The sequence below is a fragment of the Bubalus kerabau genome, chromosome 11 (assembly GCF_029407905.1).
Source record: "Bubalus kerabau isolate K-KA32 ecotype Philippines breed swamp buffalo chromosome 11, PCC_UOA_SB_1v2, whole genome shotgun sequence".
Taxonomy (NCBI): Eukaryota; Metazoa; Chordata; class Mammalia; order Artiodactyla; family Bovidae; genus Bubalus; species Bubalus kerabau.
The window spans coordinates 65,281,502-65,309,011 of NC_073634.1; the positions used below are offsets into that span (position 1 = coordinate 65,281,502).

General features: G+C 39.5%; 1 protein-coding gene across 1 annotated transcript in view; it reads right to left on the reverse strand.

Moving 5' to 3' along the window:
* The window catches only part of VPS54 (VPS54 subunit of GARP complex), a 144,486-nt gene extending 118,684 nt beyond the window's left edge, over nt 1-25,802 (reverse strand). The window contains exon 1 of the mRNA XM_055540451.1: nt 25,083-25,802. The gene's annotated coding sequence lies outside the window, so the exon portion shown is untranslated. The remainder of the gene's footprint in view (nt 1-25,082) is intronic.
* Nucleotides 25,803-27,510: the final 1,708 nt, after the last annotated feature.

A 27,510-nucleotide genomic window follows, 5' to 3' on the forward strand; every position in this document is an offset into this window, starting at 1 on the left:
ACCACTGTCTCTCCATCACGTGAGGATATAGTGAGAAGTTGGCTGTCTGTAGGCCAGGAAGAAGGCTCTCACCAGGAACTCAGTCTACCAGCACCTTGATCTGGGACTTCCCAGATCTCATAACTGCTAGAAATAAATGTCTATTGTATAAGTAATCCAGTATGTGTTTTGTTATTGCAGCTGGAGTCTGAGTGGTCCAGGTGCTGGGCTAAGGTGGTGGTGATAAAGACAAAGAGCAGTAAACAGACTGAGAAGTATCCTTAGAGACAGAATTGATAGTACTTGGTGACTGGTTGGACAAAGGGGCTAAGAAATAAGTAGATGTTAAGGATGATTCCTGGGCTTCCCAGGTGGCTCAGTGGTAAAGAATCCACCTGCCAATACAGGAGACGCAAGTTTGGTCTCCAGGTTGAGAAGATCCCCTGGAGAAGGAAATGGAAACCTACTCCAGTATCCTTTCCTGGGAATTCTATGGACAGAGGAGCCTGGTGGGCTGCAGTCCATGGGGTTGTAAAAGAGTTGGACATTACTTAGCGACTAAAACAACAAAAAGGATGATTTCTAAGTTGATGATTCCTAGGTTCTGGACAAGAGCAACTGGGAGGATGGTAGGACTATTTAATGAGGTAGGAAACACTGGAGAAGAGAAAGAATTAGCACCATAAGTTTAGTAATAGATATGTCTAACTTGGAATGTCAATGTACTAGCTATCTCAAAATATTAAGAAGGCAGTTAGATATTAGAGTCTAGATCTAAGAGAAACCTGAATGAAGATATAAATTAAGAAGTTATCAACATGTAGCTAATAATTGAAAGGATAGATGTGTATGAGATTCTTGAGGGAGTAGAGAGATAAGAAGAGGAGGGAAGGGGAGAGAAGGAAAAAGAAGGGGAGAGGGCCTGTAAGTCCATACAAGCATTCATCAGCATATTTCAAATCAATGAACAAACAAAACATTTATATAAATGGCTTTGTCATTTACTAAATGAGTAAATGCTTTCTAGAAGGTTTTAAGAAAAGGCAGAGGAACCAGAGATCAAATTGCCAACATCCGCTGGATCATCGAAAAAGCAAGAGAGGTCCAGAAAAACATCTATTTCTGCTTTATTGACTATGCCAAAGCCTTTGACTGTGTGGATCACAATAAACTGTAGAAAATTCTGAAAGAGGTGGGCATACCAAACCACCTGACCTGCCTCTTGAGAAACCTGTATGCAGGTCAGGAAGCAGCAGTTAGAACTGGACATGGAACAACAGACTGGTTCCAAATAGGAAAACGAGTACGTCAAGGCTGTATATTGTCACCCTGCTTATTTAACTTATGTGCAGAGTACATCATGAGAAACGCTGGGCTGGAAGAAGCACAAGCTGGAATCAAGATTGCCGGGAGAAATATCAATAACCTCAGATATGCAGATGACACCACCCTTATGACAGAAAGTGAAGAAGAACTAAAGAGCCTCTTGATGAAAGTGAAAGAGGAGAGTGAAAAAGTTGGCTTAAAGCTCAACATTCAGAAAACTAAGATCATGGCATCCAGTCCCATCACTTCATGGCAAATAGATGGGGAAACAGTGGAAACAGTGGCTGACTTTATTTTGGGGGGCTCCAAAATCACTGCAGATGGTGACTGCAGCCATGAAATTAAAAGACACTTGCTCCTTGGAAAGAAAGTTATGACCAACCTAGACAGCATATTAAAAAGCAGAGACATTACTTTGCCAACAAAGTTCCGTCTAGTCAAGGCTATGGTTTTTCCAGAGTCATGTATAGATGTGAGAGTTGAACTATAAAGAAAGCTGAACGCCGAAGAATTGATGCTTTTGAACTGTGGTGTTGGAGAAGACTCTTGAGAGTCCCTCGGACTGCAAGGAGATCCAACAAGTCCATCCTAAAGGAAATCAGTCCTGAATATTCACTGGAAGGACTGATGTTCAAGCTGAAACTCCAATACTTTGGCCACCTGATGCAAAGAGCTGACTCATTTGAAAAGACCCTGATGCTGGGAAAGATTGAGGGCAGGAGTAGTAGGGGATGACAGAGGATGAGATGGTTGGTTGGCATCACCAACTCAATGGACATGGGTTTGAGTGAACTCCTGGAGTTGGTGATGGACAGGGAGGCCTGGCATGCTGCAATTCATGGGGTCACCAAGAGTCGGACACAACTGAGCTACTGAAGTGAACTGAACTGAACTGAAAAGCTTACTTGTGAACAAAAAATAAGGTAGAGAGAGGGACTGATGGAGTGAAGTGAGGGAGGATTTTCTTAATATGGTAGATATTTGAACATGTTTGATTTCCTGGGAGTTCTCTTCAAAAAGAAAATAAAAAAAGTAACTCCATTGGACATTATAATTAATTTTCTCCCAAATATTTTTCATTCCTATTCTGTGGGTCAGGAATGTATTCTGATAGAATTTGACAAAAAAAATTATATATATATATATATATATATATATATATATATATATAGCTTAAACTAAGAAAAAGGGGGATGGGATATGGAGAGGATAATTTATCACTTTATGTTATTTAAAAGTCCCTGGTTAGGAATGACTATTACATGGTGATATTTAGAGATTCAAATGATCAAGCAGGAACAAATTTTCCCCATTTTTCACCTTTACTTTCATTCATTTATTCATTTGAAAATATTCATTGAAAAGCTACTATGTCTATTTAAAGTACTAGCGATACAATGATACAAAAAACAAGCCCAATTTCACTACTTTTCAGCATTGTATTGGAAGTTCTACCAGTGCAATAGGTTAAGAAAAAGAAATTTTAACAGCATAAGAATTTGGGATGTTAAAAGTACTGTTATATTTAGATAATATAACTGTATATTTAGGAAACCTCAATGAATCTACTTGAATTAATTAGCCAGTAAGCCAGCATTAAAGAGGAACCCCAGTTCTACAGCTGTAAGGAACTGAATTGCGGCAATTACCAGTGAACTTAGAAGAGGACTCTCAGCTTGAGGTGAGATCATAGGCATGGCTGACACCTTGATTCAGCCTGGTGAGACTTTGAGCAGGATGACCTAGCTAACTCATATTCATGATTGACTCATGAAAACAGTGAGATAATAACTTTGTTTTTTAAGATGCTAAGTTTGTGATAACTTGTTATGCAACAATGGAAAACCAATATAGAAGGTCAAAATACAAAATTCAATTGTTTTTCTATATACTAGCAAAAAACAGAAAAAAATGTTTAAATTGTTACCATTGACAATTGCACAGACATATCAAATACCTAGGAATAAATCTAATTAAAGAATGTAAAACATCTACACAGAAAATTATAGAACTTTTTGAGAGAAATTGCTGCTGTTGCTGCTGAGTCACTTCAGTCGTGTCCGACTCTGTGCAACCCCATAGACGGCAGCCCACCAGGCTCCCCGGTCCCTGGGATTCTCCAGGCAAGAACACCAGAGTGGGTTGCCATTTCCTTCTCCAATGCATGAAAGTGAAAAGTTAAAGTGAAGTCGCTCAGTCGTGTCTGACCCTCAGCGACCCCATGGACTGCAGCCTACCAGGCTCCTCCATCCATGGGATTTTCCAGGCAAGAGTACTGGAGTAGGGTGCCATTGCCTTCTCCTGAGAGAAATTGAAGATAACCTAAATAAATGGAAACATGTGCACTGTTCATGGGTTAGAATTTCTGTGTCGTAAATATGTCAATCTCTCCAAATTAATTTATGGATTTAATGTGATCCCAATGAAAATCTCAACAGACTGAAAATAACACATATTGTCTAGGATGTGGAGCAACAGGTACATAACAGGATAAATCAGTATGATCACTTTTTTTTTGATAGAAGAAATTTTTTATGGCACTATCACATTGGAAAATAATTTTACAACATCTTCTAAAATTGAACATATGTACATTCATGTATACTCTATGACCTAGCAATTCTAGTCTTATTAATATATCCAATAAAATACATATATATGTTCATCAAGGGCATTTATAATAATTCGGAGTGATAGAGGCCAGACACATAAGAATGAATACTATACTTCAATTTACACAAAATTGGAAAACTCAAAACTATGATGTTAACAGTCAAGAGGAGAGATTGGGAGAAGTATGAGGTAAATAATATTCTATTTCTTGATCTGGGTGTTAGCTAAAAGTGTATTCACTTTGTAATAATTGTTTACTCAAAGAGTTTTTTTTCTGTATATGAGTTATGTATCAATAAAAAGATGTTAAAACCATGCCAAGCTTCCTACCCTCATGGATTTTATATTCTACTGTGAGGCTCCCTGTTCTCCTCTGTGTTGTCTGGCTTCAGCCTCAGTCTTTCAAGCTGTGGGAAGAAACAGGAAGACAGCTTCCAGAAGCTCCTCCTCTACAACTTCCCATATTCAAACCAGAAGCCAAGGCACTTTTCTTTCTGAGTTTTAGAGACTCAGCCAAAGGTCCAGGTTGTCTCTCTCTGGCTCTGACTGGGTGATAATTCCCATCACTGAGGTCAGTGTGAGGTTCTTAATTGGCCAGGCCTGAACCACAGTGAACTTCAGCAGAACATACAAGGTAAGAATGAGGAAAGATGTGGTTCTCCAGAAAAAGAAAAATGAAACAAAACAAAAAACAAAACTGGGGCCCCATTTCAGAAGAGGAAGTAAATGTAGGCTGAAAACCCAGGAAAGCTACACAGCCGGTCTCCTGCAAATTAAAACCCAGATTTGCTACTTCTTATTAGGAAGTAGCAACTGGAGAATCCCAGGGACGGAGGAGCCTGGTGGGCTGCCGTCTATGGAGTTGCACAGAGTGGGACACGACTGAAGCGACTTAGCAGATTAGGTCAATTTACCCTTCATCTCTTGCATTTATCACACATTTCAAAGATCTGTGTTGCTTACTTCTTCCACTATTAACAAGATTGCAAATAGACTCTTTTCTTCCCTTTCATTCACTGAACAGGGTACTCCCTGTTTCTCTGGTTTTAAACAAGCTAAAATCAACCAAACAAAAATTAATAGCAAAAATCCATTTGGAGTTTCCAATGTCTGTGTCTTCTAGAAATTACAATGGTTGACAAAAAAATATTCAGACCTTGGAAAATAAGTTTTATTTCTACAAACCTTTCAGATGCCTTAGGGACTGCCTCCTCTGATAAGCTTTATTTACCATCTCCTGGGCTTCCCTGGTGGCTCAGAGGTTAAAGCATCAGCCTCTAATGTGGGAGACCTGGGTTCAATCCCTGGGTCAGGAAGATCCCCTGGAGAAGGAAATGGCAACCCACTCCAGTATTCTTGCCTGGGGGGCTACAGTCCACGGGGTCGCAAAGAGTCGGACACGACTGAGCAACTTAACATTCCCTGATCTGAGTTACTCAGCTCCTGTGACTCTGTTTACATGGTATCAGAATTTTCTGTTTTATCTGTCTCACCCTTTGCCTCATGCATTTCTTTAGGACAGGCTTTGGCCTATATGGCTTCCTTGGTGGCTCAGACCGTGAAGAGTCTGCCTACAATGCAGGAGACCTGAGTTTGATCCCTGGGTCAGGAAGATCTCCTGGAGAAGGGAATGGCAACTCACTCCAGTATTCCTGCCTGGAGAATCCCATGGACAGAGGAGACTGGCAGGCTACAATTCATGGGGTTGCAAAGAGTCGGACATAACTAAGTGACTAACACTTATGACTTGGCCTATATCTCTGTTTCATCAGTTCAAAGTTCACTGTCTGGGACATACACGACGGAGGGTCAATAAGTCTTTTCTGAATGAGTGCTTCATATCCAAATTGAATTTAATTCTGGTAACAGCCTGTAAGATAGAGATTATTAACTTGAGATTTGGAGAGGTAAGGTAGGTGACTTGCTCAAGATCACACACAGTTAAGTGGAGTCAAGATTTGAGCTTGGATCTATCTGATGCCGAAGTCTGGGCTCTTGGCCACTGCCTTGGTCAAAAATGTTTATTTATTTGGAATAAGTTTCAGATGCTAATTTTCAAAAGTTGTCCATAATTGGATCCTACCTGCTTTACTAAGCCTTTCTGTCATTCACCTTCACGTATCTTTTCTCACAGCCTCCCAACAAACTTGGGTTTCCTTGCCTCTGTCTTTGCTAGGCTCTGCCAATTCTGCCTGCTAATCTTGTCCCTTCTTCGAGGATCAGCCCAGATGTCATCTCTTTGATGAAATCTTCCCTTATCATTTAGCCAGAAGTGACATCCTCCTCTTCTCAATTGCCATATCCTTTATTTCCTGAAACACAGACATGACATTTACGACACACTAGCTCCTGTTCAAGCTATTAGCAGACCTCTTCGGCTCCATATTAGACTATTGCTCCATGGCGTGTCCCTCTCTGGCCCCTAGCACAGTGACTTGCACATGGTAGATTAATTAATGGTGGCAATGGTAACTTTTTGGTCTTGCTGTCTAGGGCTTGTTGTTGTTGTTTAGTCAATAGGTCCTGTCTAATTCTTTTATGATGCCATGGGCCATAGCTTGCCTTGCTCCTCTGTCCATGGAATTTTCCAGACAAGAATACTGGAGTAGATTGCCATTTTCTTCTCCAGAGGATCTTCCTGACCCAGGGATTGAACTTGCATCTCCTGCTTGACAAGCAGATTATTTACAACTGAGCCATCTGGGAAGCCCATCTAGGGCTTGCTGCTGCTAGGTCGCTTCAGTCATGTCTGACTCTGTGCGACCCCATAGACGGCAGCCCACCAGGCTCCCCCATCCCTGGGATTCTCCAGGCAAGAACACTGGAGTGGGTTAGGGCTTCAGTTCAGTTCAGTTTAGTTCAGTCGCTCAGTCGTGTCTGACTCTTTGTGACCCCATGAATCGCAGCATGCCAGGCCTCCCTGTCCATCACCAACTCCCGGAGTTCACTCAGACTCACGTCCATCGAGTCACTAAGCCATCACTATGCCATCCAGCCATCTCATCCTCTGTCGTCGCCTTCCCTCCTGCCCCCAGTCCCTCCCAGCATCAGAGTCTTTTCCAATGAGTCAACTCTTCGCATGAGGTGGCCAAAACTGGAGTTTCAGCTTTAGCATCATTCCTTCCAAAGAAATCTCAGGGCTGATCTCCTTCAGAATGGACTGGTTGGATCTCCTTGCAGTCCAAGGGACTCTCAAGAGTCTTCTCCAACACCACAGTTCAAAAGCATCAATTCTTTGGTGCTCAGCCTTCTTCACAGTCCAACTCTCACATCCATACATGGCCACAGGAAAAACCATAGCCTTGACTAGATGGACCTTTGTTGGCAAAGTAATGTCTCTGCTTTTGAATATGCTATCTAGGTTGGTCATAACTTTCCTTCCAAGGAGTCAGCGTCTTTTAATTTCATGGCTGCAGTCACCATCTGCAGTGATTTTAGAGCCCAAAAAAATAAAGTCTGACACTGTTTCCACCATTTCTCCATCTATTTCCCATGAAGTGATGGGACTGGATGCCATGATCTTAGTTTTCTGAATGCTGAGCTTTAAGCCAACTTTTTCACTCTCCACTTTAACTTTCATCAAGAGGCTTTTTAGTTCCTCTTCACTTTCTGCCATAAGGGTGGTGTCATCTGCATATCTGAGGTTATTGATATTTCTCCTGGCAATCTTGATTCCAGCTTGTGCTTCTTCCGGACTGTGCAAATCATCATTAAATTGCCTCATATCCCATATTCTCCTCTTATCACATAATCTGCATGGTTTCTTGGGACTCAAAGGGATCTTTTAAAAAGTTTTTCACTGATGTATAGTTGATTTACAAGATTGCTTTAGTTTCAGGTGTACAGCAAAGCAATTCAATTTGGTTTTTTTTTTTTTTTTTTGGACACTATATTCCACTGCTGTGGCTTCCCTGGTGACTCAGCAGTTAAAGCATCTGCCTGGAATGTGGGAGACCTGGGTTCGATCCCTGGGTCAGGAAGATCCCGTGGAGAAGGAAATGGCAACCCACTCCAGTACTCTTGCCTGGAGAATCCCATGGACAGAGGAGCCTGGTAGGCTACAGTCCATGGGGTCTCAAAGAGTCGGACACGACTGAGCGACTTCACTTTCACTTATATTCCACTATAGGTTATTATAAGATATTGGGTATAATTCCCTGTGCTATACAGTAAATCCTTATTGCTTATCTATTTTTTTTATTTTATTGCACTATAGTTGATGTAAAACATTGTGTTAGTTTCTGGTGTACAACAAAGTGAATCATTTATACACATATCAAACAGATCCTTTGCATTCAGAATCACCAGCTCTTAAGCTGGCAAATTGATGTATAGGAGGGGTTTTGATAGCTGTTAACAATGTGGTGGCTGCACAGGCGCAGGAGGGCCTAGAGGAGCTATCCCATGTTGAAGGTCAGGAAGGGCAGTGGAAAGGAGATACCCCTCTTCCAAGGTAAGGAGCAGTGGCTGCGCTTTGCTGGAGCAGCTGTGAAGAGCTACCCCACGCCCAAGGTAAGAGAAACCCAAGTAAGACGGTAGGTGTTGCAAGAGGGCATCAGAGGGCAGACACACTGAAACCATACTCACAGAAAACTAGTCAATCTAATCACACTAGGACCACAGCCTTGTCTAACTCAATGAAACTAAGCCATGCCCGTGGAGCAACCCAAGATGGGCGGGTCATGGTGGAGAGATCTGACAGAATGTGGTCCACTGGAGAAGGGAATGGCAAACCACTTCAGTATTCTTGCCTTGAGAACTCCATGAACAGTATGAAAAGGCAAAATGATAGGATACTGAAAGAGGAACTCCCCAGGTCAGTAGGTGCCCAATATGCTACTGGAGATCAGTGGAGAAATAACTCCAGAAAGAATGAAGGGATGGAGCCAAAGCAAAAAGAATACCCAGCTGTGGATGTGACTAGTGATAGAAGCAAGGTCCGATGCTGTAAAGAGCAATATTGCACAGGAACCTGGAATGTCAGATCCATGAATCAAGGCAAATTGGAAGTGGTCAAACAAGAGATGGCAAGAGTGAATGTCGACATTCTAGGAATCAGCGAACTCAAATGGACTGGAATGGGTGAATTTAACTCAGATGACCATTATATCTACTACTTCGGAGAAGAATCCCTCAGAAGAAATGGAGTAGCCATCATGGTCAACAAAAGAGTCCGTGATGCAGTACTTGGATGCAATCTCAAAAACGACAAAATGATCTCTGTTCGTTTCCAAGGCAAATCATTTAATATCACAGTAATCCAAGTCTATGCCCCAACCAGTAACACTGAAGAAGCTGAAGGTAAATGGTTCTACGAAGACCTACAAAACCTTTTAGAACTAACACCCAAAAAAGATGTCCTTTTCATTATATGGGACTGGAATGCAAAAGTAGGAAGTCAAGAAACACCTGGAGTAACAGGCAAATTTGGCCTTGGAATACGGAATGAAGCAGGGCAAAGACTAATAGAGCTTTGCCAAGAAAATGCACTGGTCATAGCAAACACACTCTTCCAACAACACAAGAGAAGACTCTACACATGGACATCACCACATGGTTGACACTGAAATCAGATTGATTATGTTCTTTGCAGCCAAAGATGGAGAAGCTCTAACAAAAACAAGACTGGGAGCTGACTGTGGCTCAGATCATGAACTCCTTATTACCAAATTCAGACTGAAATTGAAGAAAGTAGGGAAAACCACTAGACCATTCAGGTATGACCTAAATCAAATCCCTTATGATTATACAGTGGAAGTGAGAAATAGATTTCAGGGCCTAGATCTGATAGATAGAGTGCCTGATGAACTATGGAATGAGGATCGTGACATTGTACAGAAGACAGGGATCAAGACCATCCCCATGGAAAAGAAATGCAAAAAAGCAAAATGGCTGTCTGGGGAGGCCTTACAAATAGCTGTGAAAAGAAGAGAAGCGAAAAGGAAAGGTATAAACATCTGAATGCAGAGTTCCAAAGAATAGCAAGGAGAGATAAGAAAGCCTTCTTCAGTGATCAATGCAAAGAAATAGAGGAAAACAACAGAATGGGAAAGACTAGAGATCTCTTCAAGAAAATTAGAGATACCAAGGGAATATTTCATGCAAAGATGGGCTTGATAAAGGACAGAAATGGTATGGACCTAACAGAAGCAGAAGATATTAAGAAGAGGTGGCAAGAATACACAGAAGAACTGTACAAAAAAGATCTTCATGACCCAGATTATCACGATGGTGTGATCACCGACCTAGAGCCAGACATCCTGGAATGTGAAGTCAAGTGGGCCTTAGAGAGAATCACTATGAACAAAGCTAGTGGAGGTGATGGAATTCCAGTTGAGCTATTCCAAATCCTGAAAGATGATGCTGTGAAAGTGCTGCACTCAATATGCCAGCAAATTTGGAAAACTCAGCAGTGGCCACAGGGCTGGAAAATGTCCATTTTCATTCCAACCCCAAAGAAAGGCAATGCCAAAGAATGCTCGAACTACTGCACAATTGCACTCATCTCACATGCTAGTAAAGCAATGCTCAAAATTCTCCAAGCTAGGCTTCAGCAATACGTGAACCATGAACTTCCTGATGTTCAAGCTGGTTTTAGAAAAGGCAGAGGAACCAGAGATCAAATTGCCAACATCCGCTGGATCATGGAAAAAGCAAGAGAGTTCCAGAAAAACATCTATTTCTGCTTTATTGACTATGTCAAAGACTTTGACTGTGTGGATCACAATAAACTGTGGAAAATTCTGAAAGAGATGGGAATACCAGACCACCTGACCTGCTTCTTGAGAAATCTGTATGCAGGTCAGGAAGCAACAGTTAGAACTGGACATGGAGCAACAGACTGGTTCCAAATAGGAAAACGAGTACGTCAAGGCTGTATATTGTCACCCTGCTTATTTAACTTATATGCAGACTACATCATGAGAAACACTGGACTGGAAGAAGCACAAGCTGGAATCAAGATTGTTGGGAGAAATATCAATAGCCTCAGATACGCAGATGACACCACCCTTATGGCAGAAAGTAAAGAGGAACTAAAAAGCCTCTTGATGAAAGTAAAAGTGGAGAGTGAAAAAGTTGGCTTTAAGCTCAACATTCAGAAAACTAAGATCATGGCATGCAGTCCCATCACTTCATGGGAAATAGATGGGGAAACAGTGGAAACAGTGTCAGACTTTATTTTGGGGGGCTCTAAAATCACTGCAGATGGTGACTGCAGCCATGAAATTAAAAGACGTTTACTCTTTGGAAGGAAAGTTATGACCAACCTAGATAGCATATTAAAAAGCAGAGACATTACTTTGCCAACAAAGGTCCGTCTAGTCGAGGCTATGGTTTTTCCTGTGGTCATGTATGGTTGTGAGAGTTGGACTGTGAAGAAGGCTGAGTGCCGAAGAATTGATGCTTTTGAACTGTGGTGTTGGAGAAAACTCTTGAAAGTCCCTTGGACTGCAAGGAGATCCAACCAGTCCATTCTGAAGGAGATCAGCCCTGGGTGTTCTTTGGAAGGAATGATGCTAAAGCTGAAACTCCAGTTTTGGCCACCTCATGCGAAGAGTTGACTCATTGGAAAAGACTCTGATGCTGGGAGGGATTGGGGGCAGGAGGAGAAGGGGACGACAGAGGACGAGATGGCTGGATGGCATCACTGACTCGATGGACGTGAGTCTGAGTGAACTCCGGGAGTTGGTGATGGACAGGGAGGCCTGGCGTGCTGCGATTCATGGGGTTGCAAAGAGCTGGACACGACTGAGTGACTGAACTGAACAATGTCATGTCTCACATTGTTTAGTGACATAGCTTTGTGAATAACATATTTTTTTAGTTTAGAAGGCCCAGTAACTTTAAGAGTAAAAAAATAATAGTTCTGGTATTTTAGAGCTGAGGTAATTTGGTCTCTTAACAATAAAACCTGAAGTTAACCAGAACTCAACTAGAATTAATTGGCACCTCCTATTACACACACACACACACACACACACACACACAGAAGAGGGAGGGGGAGAGAGAGAGGATTTGCCCTTGGGAGAAAGAAACAAATGACAACAACACAGTATTATCACGTACACTCGACCACTAGCAGCACCTGCCTCCTTTCAATAACACCACCATTTCCAGAAATGAAGCCACTCAAAATTCTGAATCATTCAACTAGATAGAGAGAAAGAATTACCAGAAAATTCATTTAACCAGCATGTGTCATTTCCCACAAATTGTGCAGGCAGACGCTTTATTGTCTGAGCTACCAGGGAGGCCCTAGTATTATATCTTGAGTTTCCCTGGTAGCTCAGACAGTAAAGAATCTACTTACAATGAAGGACACCCAGGTTTGACCCAAGTGGGGAAGATACCCTGGAGAAGGGAATGACAACCCAGTCCAGTATTCTTGCCTAGAGAATTCCATGGACAGACCATGGGGTGGCAAAGAGGCGGACACGACTGAACAACTAACACACACAGTGTTATGTCTCTTAAGACTACAGTGGGCTGTCTAGGAGTTGTGGGCAAGTATAATTGGTTAAGAACAACAACTTTGCAAACTTATTTAAACTAACTAGAAATATAAGCCTTTTTAAAAAAAAAAAAAAAAAAAAGACCAGAATCCTCAAGTTACAGCTGGAACAGAAGATTCTGGTGTGTCTTCTTTTCTGCTAAATTGCAGGCTTCTGCAATGAACAGGTTTCAAGTTTCACTGCAGCAACTGACTCAAAGTGATTATTTAGCCTGCAAGAGAGAAAAAAGAGTATAAAGGAACATGATTGAGGTACTGAAAATTGCAATTAAAGAGGCTCATGAAACTTGATCTGTTCCTCCTTTTAATCTGGTTGAATAATACATGAACAAGAACATTTAAAATAAAGTTTAATATTAATGGAAATACTAGAGAAGCATCTATGATTTCATGAGATATTTTTAAAGGGATAGTATTTATAATGGCAAAGAAGGGCATGGAGAGAAAGGCTGAAATAAGAAATATATTTTTAACTGAGTAATCATATATATTAGCATTTAATGACAAACAACAATATCAAATTTCAGGTGATTAGAACCCAAGAACTAGGTGGGCTCATGCTGAAGATTCTTCTGTATCTATAATAGCTATTGCAAGGTTGGAGACAAATCAGCATGGTGAGTGAAGTGGCCAATATATCAGATCTGTTCAGAGGATAATGGTGGTGGTGGGAGCTGGTGTATTCATAGCTACTTCCTCATTATTTGAAAAAGAATTTCTTTTAGTTTCTTTTTGTTTTATTTTTCTTCATTTCTTGGATTACTCTCCCTGGGCCTCTGCCTACCTGCCCCAAATCTGCAAATACACATTCTATCTCTTCTTTGAATAAACTTTTAAAAATGAAGTTTATTCCAGAAAGTGATTTTTGAGCTCACTACTATGAAAAAGCAAGATTCTTCTCCTTATCTCTCCTCTATACCACTTATGAGGCATTAGTCATTTTCTGCCTTTTAATATGGACACATATTATGAGGCTTGTTTCCTATACTAGACATTAAGCATAAGATTCATCTCTCTATTCTCTATCACTTCTTTAATACATATATTATATATACATATTACACACACACATATATATACACACATTATATATATAAAGACACCAACAAATATTTGTGAATAATTATAAATTTGTGTTTAACAAATGGAATAGGAGAGATAGAGTTGCATCGATGTAACTTTGTCTTATCCAAATTCTCTTTGACTCATGTCTCATCTTCTCAAAGGCTAAAGATGTAGTTCTTAGGACTTCATAGGCTAAGCATTATCAGTGTTAAGACAACATGATATCATGCTGAACTGTTTGATAAGGCTGGTAAGTCAATAAACGCACTGTTAACAATTTTGATTAATGCATGGGATTTTTTAATGTTGATTATTAGTGTTCCTATAGTTAAGATGTGATGATGATTTTACAAGTTATTGCCTGTAAGAATAATGATGACATACATTGTATTTGTTTTGAGTACTATTTTGGTAGTTATTTTTTTTCAGGTTTTTCTTTAAATCCTTCACAAGTTTATGGTGGGTTTGGGCTAATTGAGTGGTTGTGGTATTGTAATAAATTTTGGTGTATCATTTTCTGCTTTTAAAAAAAGGCAACATACGATAGATATGTTTCAGAATCTCTATGTGAATTAATTTTATCAATTTAATTATATTTTAATGCCAGAGGGGTCTTGCTATTTCACGGAACCACTAGAGGATCCTTTTGAAGTACTCAGCACCCAGTCAATTGTAAAGGAAATCAGTCCTGAATATTCATTGGAAGGACTGATGCTGAAACTGAAACTCCAATACTTTGGCCACCGATGCAAAGAACTGACTCATTGGAAAAGACCCTGATGCTAGGAAAGATTGAAGGCAGGAGAAGGGGACAACGAGGATGAGATGGTTGAATGGTATCACCGACTCGATGGACATGAATTTGAGCAAGCTCCGGGAGCTGGTGATGGACAGGGAAGCCTGGCATGCTCTAGTCTATGGGGTCACAAAGAGTCGGACTGAGCGACTGAACTGAACTGAATGTATTTTCTTATAATCTTAACACATGGAGATGGTTGGTGTTTTTTTGTTTTTTGTTTTTTTTTTACTGTTTATGTACAATAAAAGTCACTGGCTTTGGTGAATAGCATTATATGTTTTGACAAACATAAAGAGTCCCATAATCAAGACACAGAACACTGCCATCACTCAAAAAATTCCCTAAGGCTTTCCTTTGTCAGTCCATCCCCTCACCACAAACCCTTGACAACCACTGACCTGTTCTCTATCCCTATATAAATGGTATCAGATAATATATAGCCTCTTAAGTCTGGCATCTTTCACTCAGCATAATGCATTTGAGATTCATCCATATTGCTGGCATTTCAATAATTTATATCTTTTAATTGCTGAGCACTAGATCATTGAAAAAGGAAGAGAGTTCCAGAAAAACATCTATTTCTGCTTTATTGACTATGCCAAAGCCTTTGACTGTGTGGATCACAATAAACTGTGGAAAATTCTGAAAGAGATGGGAATACCAGACCACCTGACCTGCCTCTTGAGAAACCTGTATGCAGGTCAGGAAGCAGCAGTTAGAACTGGACATGGAACAACAGACTGGTTACAAATAGGAAAAGGAATATGTCAAGGCTGTGTATTGTCATGCTGCTTATTTAACCTATATGCAGAGTACATTATGAGAAACACTGGGCTGGAGGAAGCACAAGCTGGAATCAAGATTGCCAGGGGAAATATCAATAACCTCAGATACGCAGATGACACCACCCTTATGGCAGAAAGTGAAGATGAACTAAAGGGCCTCTTGATGAAAGTGAAAGAGGAGAGTGAAAAAGTTGGCTTAAAGCTCAACATTCAGAAAACTAAGATCATGGCATCCGGTCTCATCAGGTAAATAGATGGGGAAACAGTGGAAACAGTAGCTGATTTTATTTTGGGGGGCTCCAAAATCACTGCAGATGGTGATTGCAGCCATGAAATTAAAAGACGCTTGCTCCTTGAAAGGAAAGTTATGACCAACCTAGACAGCATATTAAAAAGCAGAGACATTACTTTGCCACCAAAGGTCCATCTAGTCAAGGCTATGGTTTTTCCCCAGTCATGTATGGATGTGAGAGTTGGACTATAAAGAGAGCTGAGTGTTGAAGAATTGATGCTTTTGAACTATGGTGTTGGAGAAGCTCTTGAGAGTTCCTTGGACTGCAAGGAGATCCAACCAGTCCATTCTAAAGGAGATCAGTCCTGGGTGTTCATTGGAAGGACTGATGTTGAAGCTGAAACTCCAGTACTTTGGCCACCTAATGCGAAGAGCTAACTCATTTGAAAAGATCCTGATGCTGGGAAAGATTGAGGACAGGAGGAGAAGGGGACGACAGAGGATGAGATGGTTGGATGGCATCACCAACTCAATGGACATAGGTTTTGGTGGACTCCAGCAGTTGGTGATGGACAGGGAGGCCTGGCGTGCTGTGGTTCATGGGTCACAAAGAGTCGGACACGACTGAGCAACTGAACTGAACTGAACTGATTCCATGGTACAGAGGTATAACACTTGAAGGATATTGGGTTATTTCCAGATTTTTCCTATTATGAATACATCTATTATAAATATTCACATACAAGTTTTTTTGTGAATGTATAGTTTCATTTCTCTTGGGTATATACCTAGGAGTGGGATTATTTGATCATAAGTGTGTAGCTTCATGAAAACTGCCAACTTGTTTCCAAAATTTTTTCAGAATTTTTCATCCCCATTAACTATGTATCAGAATTGCTCTGTGTCCTAGCACTTGGTATAAGTTTTGTTTTTAGAAGACATTCTAATGAGTGTATAGTGGTAGCTCATTGTGGTTTTAATTTGTTATTTCCCTAATGACCAAAGATTTTGTGCATCTTTTCATGTGTTAACCCTTATTTGCTATCTATCTTCTTTGGTGAAATATATGTTGAAATCTTTTTTTCCCGTTAAAAAATTCAGCAGTTTGTTTCATATATGTTATCTTTATTTTAATAATTTTTTAAAATCACATAATTAATTAATCAGAAAAAGAAGAAAATTAAAACCAACCATGAATCCATAATAGGAGATAACTATTTTTAAATATTGGTATATGTACTTTCCATCTATTTTTGTTAATGTGGGTTTGAATCTTGAATCTCCAGCCTTAAATATGTAAACAAGGTCAGCAAGTAGTAAGTCAAATGTTACTCAGATCCATTTCTACACCTTGCTTACAAAATGTTTAAGAGAATGGAGGATTCTTCCATGGAAAAACTAAATAGCCTCAGAAAAAGATATTTTCACACACTGGCATTAGGTAATTGGCCAATAAAAAAGGCTAGTGTACCAGCTGATCATCCTAAGAGAAGCCTGTCATATGACCTGCTCCCTTCACCTCAGCTGCTGCTGCTGCTAAGTCGCTTCAGTCGTGTCCGACTCTGTGCGACCCCATAAACTGCAGCCCACTAGGCTCCTCTGTCCCTGGGATTCTCCAGGCAAGAACACTGGAGTGGGTTGCCATTTCCTTCTCCAATGCATGAAAGTGAAAAGTGAAAGTGAAGTCGCTCAGTCGTGTCCGGCTCTTTGTGACCCCATGGACTGCAGCCTACCAGGCTCCTCTGTCCGTGGGATTTTCTAGGCAAGAGTACTGGAGTGGGGTGCCATGGCCTTCTCCGCTTCACCTCAGCAAGTGCTTTCAAATAACTTTTTTTTTTTTTATTTTTTTTATTTTTAAACTTTACATAACTGTATTAGATTTGCCAAATATCGAAATGAATCCACCACAGGTATACATGTGTAACTTTTTGAGTTGATTTTGTAACTTAACAGAACAGAGATCTAAGAGTCACCAGACAATTAAGAAAAGCCGTGGGGGACTTCCCTGGCAGTGTACTCTTAGCTTCCAATGCAGGGGACATGGGTTCAATCCCTGGTTGGGGAAACCAGATCCCACATGCTGCAGAATGCAACCAAAAAATTAAAAAGTAAAGCCTTGAAATATTGCTCAGCCATAAAAAAGAATGAAATAATGTCATTTGCAACAACACAGATGGATGAGAGATTATCAGAATAAGTAAATCAGACAAAGACAAATACCATATACCACTTATATGTGGAATCTAAAAAATGAGACAAATAAACTTATTTACAAAACAGAAACAGACTCAGAAAACAAATTTAGGATTGCCAAAGCAGAAAGATAGGGGAAGGGGTAAATTAGGAGGTTGGGATTAACATATACACAATACTATATATAAAATAAATAATTAACTATGACCTACTATATAGCACAGGGAAGTCTACCCAATACCCTGTAATAACATATATGGAAAAGAATCTGAAAAGGAATAGATAATATGTATGTGGTGGTGGTTGAGTCAAGAAGTCCTCTTGGACTCTTGCAACCCCATGGACTTACTATAGCCTCCCAGGCTCCTCTGTCTGTGGGATTTCCCAGGTAAGAATACTGGAACGGGTTGCTATTTCCTTCTCCAAGGTATCCTCCCAACCCAGAAATCAAACATGTGTCTCCTGCATTGCAGGCAAATTCTTTACCACTGAGCAAACAGAGAATTAAATCACTTTGCTGCACACCTGAAGCTAACACAACACTGTAAATCAGCTGTGCTCCAATATAAATAAATATTTTTTAAAAAGCTCACAACATCAGAGACAACTAAAAACGGAACTTGGAGAAAACAAACGATACAGGATGCAGAAAAAAAAATATTTAAAAAAATAATTTGAAAATTAAAAATCTGATCACTGAAATAAAAAGTCCCAAAGAAGTTCAGGAGAATATTGAAGACAAAGAAGATAGAGAGATAGAAAGGAGGAGAAAAATGGAAAAGACTTAAAAAATCAAACAGAAATTCCATTGTTTAGAGTTCCAGTTCCAGGAGCACAGAACAAAAATGACAGAGAAAAAATTATAAGTGAAATCCTAGAAAATTTATTTAATGTGAAGAACATGAATCTCCAGGTTGAAATTTCCAACCCAAAGTTTGAAAAAAGGCCTGTAACAAGGAGATGATGATGAAATATTAGTGCACTGAAAATAAAAGTCTTAAGAGCTTCCAAAGAGGGTAAAGACGATTGTATCAACAGTATCACTCCATTTTGGAATGACAATGGAATATTATCTTCAACATTCTGAAGTGAAATTTTGTTTAGCTAAGATTTTACATCCAACCAATATAGTGTGAGGGTAGAATAAAGACATTTTAAGAGATTCAAAACTTCAAAAATTTATGTCTTATATACCCTTTCCAAAGAGATTACTATTTCAGAGCTATAAGAGAGTCAACTGAGAAAGATGACAAGGACTCCAGGAAAGGAAAGTGCTAACCCAGAGGACGGTGAGAGAAGTCCTAGAACGACAACCATATCTCAAGCCTAGGGTTCATTCAGTCTTGATTAGATCAAGAGGAGAGGGGATTTTTTTTCTTTTTTGAGGAAAAAAAAAGAAAAATGGAACTGTTAGATTGATGATTTTGCATGTGGAGACTTGAAAAAATATTTTAAAAAATATTGCTGGCCATTTGAGACTCGAAAATCTTTATATATATAATCATGTAAATTCTTATTACTGAATTAATCAAAATATTTTTGCCTGTGACATTTTTGCCAAGAAGTCTTGCCATGTGACATTTAAAGTGAAAGTCACTCAGTGGGATACAACTCTTTGTGACCCCATGGACTACACAGTCCGTAGAATTTTCCAGGCCAGAATACTGGAGTACGTAGCTGGTCCCTTCCCCAGGGGATCTTCCCAAGCCAGGGATAGAATCCAGGTTTCCCACAATGCAGACAGATTCTTTACCAGCTGAGCCACCAGGGAAGCCCTGTGACATTTAAAGATTATCATAAAGATAAAGTGGGAGGAGGTAGGGAAGGAAAGTGGAGGTTGAATAAAAGAGGTAAATTCTCAACCACCATAACAGGATGTCAAAAGACAATATCTTAAATTGATAAATCAAGAAATAGCTGAGTGAGCAAATTACTAAAGTACAAAGAGATAAGTAATAGATAAAATAGTTAGACATTGAAAGTAGCAGCCTCTTAAGAGCAGTATGGATAAGAGATGGAGCAGAGATCCATATGTACCAACAGGTAAGTCTTAAAAGACTTCACTTATTTTTAGAACCATATGATCTTCCAATCTTTCTTCTTTCAGACCTTGACCAGTTGGCCAACCCTTTGTCACTGCTCAGGACTCTAAGTCTACTCTAACCGTCAGCCACTTCTCTTTCCACACAAAGTGAATGATGAGTACAATGAGATAACTATTTATTGCTGCTGTGTCACCTCAGTCGTGTCCGACTCTGTGCGACCCCATAGATGGCAGCCCACCAGGCTCCCCCGTCCCTGGGATTCTCCAGGCAAGAACACTGGAGTGGGTTGCCATTTCCTTCTCCAATGCATGAAAGTGAAAAGTGAAAGTGAAGTCGTTCAGTAGTGTCCGACTTTTAGCGACACCATGGACTGCAGCCTACCAGGCTCCCCCGTTCATGGGATTTTCCAGGCAAGAGTACTGGAGTGGGTCGCCATGGTTCTCCATGCTGAGGCTATATGCTGCTGCTGCTGAGTCACTTCAGTCGTGTCCGACTCTGTAAAGGACAATTAAATAAAAATATCTGGGAGTGGAACCCAGACATCAGTGTTTCTTTAAGGGTTTCCAGGTGGTTCCATTGTTCATCTGAGGTTAAGAACCACAGCTCAGTTTAGCTTTCTTCTAAAACTTGAAAGATAGTGGCTCTCAAACTTTGTTGTGCATTAGAATAAACTTGTAAGTACAGATTCTTAAGCTCCAAACCCACAGATTCTGATTCAGAGAATTGAATTAAGACCCAAATCTTTGGATGTTTTAAGTCCTCAAGAGGGAAGTAGATACAAGTCAACCAAAGAGGTAACTCAGACAGTCTCTGATATAAGTAAGTGAGGTTTCTTGCTTTCAAGTAGCTTAAATCTCATAGAGAAGCAAGTTATTTTCATTGGTGGCAGGAAGAATTTTAGCAAAGAGTGTTGAAATCATCTCTAAGAGGATATTAGAAATCAAATAATTGATTATCTGCTAGTATGACTTAATCTGTATTTGAAAAATAAATGGGTCTGAATTACTGTGATACACTAAATAAGCTTATATATCAAGCTCTATAAAATATATTTGACTTTTTAAAAAGCCAGTGTATACTATTGAGAATGCTTTCAAAAGAAGCTCCCAATTTAAAATTACAACAGCTCTTTACTGTCTTTAGATTCATGTTCTTAAATATTCACGGTGGCTCTCTTTTCCACTTCTGCCCATAGACAACTGGCCACAGCAATTTTCACTGTCAAGGGCACTGCTTCTCCAACTTAATGTGCAAAGAATCATCTGGAGCTCTTGTTAAACAGCAGGTTCAGATTCAGTAGGTCTGGGCCTCTGCATTTCCTACATCCCAGGTGATGCGGAGGTAGCTGTCTAGGAACCACAGTCTGAGTGGCCAAGGTCTTTGGCCTCTTGTCCCTCTGCTGTAGCCCATACTTCACCTTATAACAAATTCTGTTCCACTTTGGTTCTTTGGGTTAAAGTCAGTAAACTCAAATTGCCTAAGATGTTAAAGTCTGGGACGTTAACTGATCCTATTACATGGTCTGCTCTGTGAGTTAGAATGATGACTCAAAGAAAGAATTAAACTATATTAAACACAGACTTTAAAAACAATTAAAATGTGACCCATATTGATTCCCTCTCCACATCTTTTGGCTTCAGCAGTATTATTGTCATGCCGTGACCTCTTGTTAATTAACAAGATTACAAAAGATGAAAATGATGTGCTAAACAACTTATCTGATGACACTGCAAATAAGTAAAAATTCTTTTGGAAATCTACTTAATCTATACCAAGAGACACTATCTGTTTACACCAGAATTCTTTTAATATTTGATCTCATATTCTCATTCCCAATAATTTATTACAAATAATCTACTTACAGAACAAATATTTACCAAGCTCTTACTACATGCCCCTCACGTAATGGATGATGAACCAACTTAGAAGAAGGAAAAAAGCACTTTCCACAAAGATATTTATTTCAGTATTAACTAAGATGAAAAGCTTGGAAACTAAATCTTCAACAACTGGGGAATAATTTTGTAAATTTTGCTGTAACAACTCAAAGTAATAGTTCAAGACATTAAAAGTGCTGTGTAGGTTACAAAACTGTGTAAAGGAATTTTTAAAAGGATTAAAAAAACTGTAGAAGCAGAAAATAAAAACTGGGAAGGTGTATTGTTACAATCTTACCATAAATAAAATATTGCCATAAAAATCGTATTCAAAGAACTATACTCTCTCACACACACACTCACAGCAGCATCAGATACTACAAAGATTCATTTCTTTGACTATTAATACAACTTTTAAAAAGGCTTCTCCTACATCAACAAAAACATTTCTCTCCTTTCCTGCCTCCATAGCCTGCTTCTTCCTGTCTGTAAATGCAGGCAGGAGGTGTTGGTTGGGGTGGTCATCTAGCAATTTCCTGATTTACAGGAAGGAAAGGAACAGTTTCCTGAAGAGGTTGGCAAATGTTACACAGATATTTTACATCTGTATCAGTGTTATCAGTGGCATGAATTCTACAAAGCTAAACCCAGACATCAAGGTATTCTTCTTTCAGCTATTTTTGCTTAAAAGTTACTGGGTTTTGATTCTATTTTTGTCATACTGCAAACTTTTTGGATATTGCATTTTTGGATGTAAATATAATCTTGTTTATATTTGCGTTTACTCAATGTTGGAATCCCTAAGTAATTCTTTAAGTTTGTTAAGTTCTCAGGTACAAAGGCATAATTTAGGGAGGGGAGAAGGAGGTGTGAGCACTTTTTGCCAGGAAGAAAATGACAAGTAAAACCAACTCCTAAAAAGTTTTGAGTGCGCGCGCGCGCGCGCGTGTGTGTGTGTGTGTGTCTGTATAGGTAGACTACAACAGCTAGTTGGTGATTGATGGCGTCCCAGTGGGAGTGGAGAGTGATAGGAAGGGGGAGGGAGTTGTGGGGATTTTTTTTTTTTTGAGTGCAAGGCTCAGGGATACTATCCAGCAAATTATTAATTTTTATTCTTCTCTCATCCTTTCACCTACCAAAGACTTGCCAGGCCTGTGAAGAATAGATAAACATACATGAGGCTAGAAGGATTGAGGAAGTGATAAGCCTCTTAACAGCAGAGATTTTATGAAGTTACTATGAGCTAATTTGAAAAAGTGTTGCTGAATAGTGAAAAAAAGATGCTCTTATATTCAGAATTAGAATTTAAGATGCCAGTTAGAATATATGATGCCAGTTCCTTCTGGGCTCCATTCAAGCAGATAAGTTTGCTTCTTTGCCCCATGTCAAGGAACTAAGAGGAATGCCTCCTGATTTACCCTCCTATTTACCCTGACACACACAGGTGAAGGCAGGTGGGGTTGTGATGCATTATTTTGTATGTGCAAATGGTTGTTCAGTGACCTTGCAAAAGCCCAATGCTAATGTATTACAGCAGGTGGCAGCCTTTCCCCAGAAGAGAAGGAAAAGCTAGTCTAACCTAATGCAAAATTGCTTTTGATTTTATAGCTTTTCTTTGATAGAAGTGTAAGGTGATTTATCTAGAGCCTGAATTTAAGATTGGCTTTATAACAGAGAGAAGAGGAGCAGGACTCTGGAACTCGGAAAAGGGGATGTTGGCTTACTTTCGGAACCTAGCCTCTTAGTCACAGGCTCTGAATTACTGAGTAGCTGCCCTTGGGGAACCTCATCAAGTTCAGACTCAGCACCAAGAGGTGTGGGTGAAAGCATCAGCTTGAGGTTCAGAAGGGGGCTCTGGGTTAGAGGCCACAGGGAGGCAAAGAACTGACCGAAAGACAAAATCAGGGCGTTTGATAACAGAAGAATCCCTTTTTCATTCCAGATCTGTAAAGAAACACTTAAAACTAAACTGCCAAATGTCTTTTTTTGGAAAAGATGATTACGTTCTTTAAGTTTGCGAAGTGCTCACTGGAAAGCCAGACTTGGCCAAGAAGCTTGATACTGGATATATATCCAGTTTGTTTCTATGTTCTTAAGGGGATGATTGTATTATCATTTATCAAGAAGGAACTATGTCAACAATATTTCAATTGAATAAAAGATTTTATGTAAAATGATGTTCAAAACAGTGTGAATGAGGAAACGTTTGCTAAAGTCTTCACAGGTGGATTTGCTTTTTGCCTCAATCCCTGGGTTGGGGAGATGCCCTGCAGAAGGAAATGACAACCCACTCCAGTATTCTTGCCTGGAAAATCCCACGGACAGAGGAGCCTGGAGAACTATAGTCTATGGGGTCGCAAAAGAGTCAGACACAGCTTAGCAACTAAGCAACAACAACTAAAGGCAATTACTGTGATGAGATGGGGGTAGGAGCACTCAGATATCAAGGAACTAGCTGTGACTATTTAAATTAATTAAAATTAAAGCAAAAAGTTCAATTCCTCTGTTGCACTAACCATACCTCTAAGTTCAATAGCCATCTTTGGCTAATGGCCACCATGTTGAACAGCACAGATTATTGACTATTTCCATGATCACAGAAAGCATTGAACTAGAGGGAAAAACTGAGGAATGCTGCCAAGTGAAAAGGTGGGTGGTTAAGAACAAATCCTCCTTGTAATACTAAGTATTGTAATAATAATTCCTAAATGTGATAGGAGCTTCAAATAGAATATTTCATACAATCCTGAAGGCAATCCAAGACTGTACCAACACTGCAGCCGATGTTTTGGAAACCTTACTGCAGGCTAGGCACCAAGGCCTCTGTTGTACTAACTCATTGGTCTTTGTGAAAACCCAGTGAGGTCTGTGCTATTATTGTCCCTGTTTAACAGATGAGGAACATGTGACAGAGACTGGCTTCTGACTGATCTGTGGTTACCTGCCTTGTGAGGAACAGCTGGGATTCAAACACATGTTTTTTGGGGTTGTCATAATTAGAGAGATGACATGGAAAATGCCTAGCGTACTCTGTATGTGAGTAAAATCTGCTTTTAAACCACTTTCCCCTAAGACCGGGTGAGCTCTTGGATTCTCTGTCATTTGTCTTTCTGGCTGAAGAAGGCTTTATGCCAATTCTGATAGAGTAACAATGATGCCCTGTTTTCAGGATATGAGCCATTTCCTTCCCCCCAGAGTAGAATCGGCTGTCTGCACAAAGGAAGTTGGTTTCTCAGAAGCTCACCTTTGTAGAAATCATGTCTCATTGGGTGAAAATTTTCAAGTAAAATATTCTTGTTTAAGACAAAAATATTCTTATCTAGGACTAGAAGTATGTACGGGAAAATGCAGTCTTCTCTAGGTGGTACAATTATGAAAAATATTTTCTCTTTTTGCCCTTTCTCCTTTTTGTTCAAAATGTTTGCTCTATTTTGTAACTTTTTACATGAATATGTAGTAACATTCAAAACCAAATCCAGATACTACATCATAAAATGTTTGATCAATATTATTTTAAGCTTTTGATAATATGGCAAATACTTTAATACTAGCCAGTAAACTTTAAATTGAGTGCTAAATAACACTTTAATAGCAGAGGAAATGCAGAATTTAATTATAAGGTTAAAAAGAGCCATAAACAGTGTTCAGGTACTCACTGCTTCTCTGCTGTGAGGACTCGGTTGTTTTATGTCAGTGGCTCCGTGGACGCCTGCTTTATGTCATCCCGTTCAAGGTGAAGCAGGAACTGGTCCATGAAACAGTCTGTGAATTATGCTGTTACTTTTATCATTAGCACCATATGGACTTTGAAAACTAATAAACGGTACAAGGAAAGAGAAGAGGAATCGTTTCAAACTATAGTGTAGATGTTTGTCCTTCCCAGGTGAGACTCATTATGTAGGAGAGCTGTTCAGTGGAGGTAGAGGGGGTGGAAAAAAGAGGTTGAGAACTTATCAGTAATTGCTACAGTTTTTCCCTATAAAATCCAGACTATGTGATAGTTTTACTTTAACAGCATGTCTTTACTTTTTACAAGTTATGTTTTTTTAAGTGTAGTATATACGTTTTAAAGTTAATTTTCTTGAATTAAACTTGGTATGCTGCTAAAGAATATCTTGATGTAGTTTTAGTTAAACCCTGTAGTGTGAGTCTGCTGTGAAATAATAGCCAAATGAAATGGTAGCCAAAAATGTTTTCAAATATCTAAGTACTCTGATGAAAAACAGCTTATAGGATCATTCACTTTAACATCCCAATAAGAGAATTTTTAAGAACCAAAGAAAAACATTCAGAGGGTCAAATGATAATATTGCAGCAGAGACTCAAGAATTCACTCATTCCCTCACTTCCTCACCTCTGAGTCTTCCATTTAAAAGGGCTCCTGTTCACTTGAGAGTGTAATTTAAGTTAGGGTGCTACAGCTTTAAAGCTAAGGAAAAACAAAAGATATGTGAATTCCCAGCAATCATCTGTCTAAGCAGGCAGTTGGAGATGAGAAAGAATGAACTCAAAAAGGGCAACAGATTCATTCCACAGGTGGCCTACGCAGCTGCAAGGATTCGGTGAGCCAAGCCCCTTTCAGAAACAGAGAAATATTCAGCCTTGTCCGCTCTCATTCCCTGCAAGAGGGTAGACCTGGCAGCTCTAAAAAGGAAGAGTCCTGGAATCAGACCAGGCTCTTTTGTGTTTTCTGTTTGATTGAAGCCACTTTGGAAACAAACAGAATCCTGAGATCAATTCACTTAAAATATGATGTATACACACATATGTATACAGTGTATTTTATACTGCCCGATGATACCAAACAATTTACTTTTGCCAACTAAACTGTCTTTGCAGATGTCTTGGGGCTACCTGTTTCCTCCATTCTAATTTTTATAGTTAGATATAATTTCAAACAATTTTTCTTTTTTGCTTACGGAAATAAGGCTAGGGTCACTGATCTGACGCCACAGACAATATGCTCATTCTTGTTTCCACGCTGTACTTCCAGTTTCACAGAGAAGGCTGCATTTAGGCTCTGGTTTAAGTTCAGTTTACAGGTGTGTCTTCCACTCTATTTTATTCCTGTCCTCTGGCTTTCCATTGCTGTGTGCTTTGCTCAAGTGCGGTTAAATGGATGAGTTACTCATGTAGCACTTCACATGGATTATCTCAAAAGCCAGGCATCACATCTCATTTGTGAAATGAAAAAATATCAAGAAAAATAGGGTTTACATCTTTCCTTTTTTTTTCTTTTGGACTTTAAGTGCAAAGACTTGAGTAATCACCCTCCTCAGTTCATGATGGTACATGATCATCCATGCAAGGCCTTTTCCTGTTTAATTTCAGCATATTCTTGTTTTATTATTTTCTCCTTTCATCTACAGCATTGACACTCTGATTTGTGTTTGGATATGAATGGACCCCTAAAGTTTTTAATATAATATTGTTTTATGAATGTATGTGTTTTAAATCTGTGTTGTTCAACAGCTCTTATTTCTGTTGACCGATTTTTCACACAGGGCTATTTTTAAGTTCTTTCCATGTTCCTTTACACACATCCAGCTAATTTCTTTGAACTGTTACATAAGGTTCCATATCGTGTCAGATACTTTTAATGTATCTGTTCCCTTAGTGATGGGACACCTGGACTGCCGCTAACTACCCTGTACCACAAATAACCCTGTGATAAACGTCTTTAGACACATCTCTTTATGAACTTGCGTGGAGAGGAAATTCTGAGTCACAGGCTGTATGTGCAAGCACGCACACACACAATTAAATACTGTTAAAAGTGCTCTCTAGAATACCTGTATCTATTCACAGGCCTACCAGCAGCAGTGAGGGTCCTTGTATTCTCACATCTTTGCCAAGACTGCCAAAGCATTGTCCGACTTTCTAATTTTTTCAAATCTGTGTGTAAGGTGGTGTCTTAAAAAGTCTTAATGTGCATTTCTCTGTTTACTGGTGATGTGGAACTTCTTAACTGTTTGTGTTTCTACTTGTGAGCAAGGCTATTTTCACTCTTTGTCAATGTTTTTATGTTTTAACTTAAAAAAATTTTTTTATTGAAGTATAGCTGATTTACAATGTTGTGTTAAT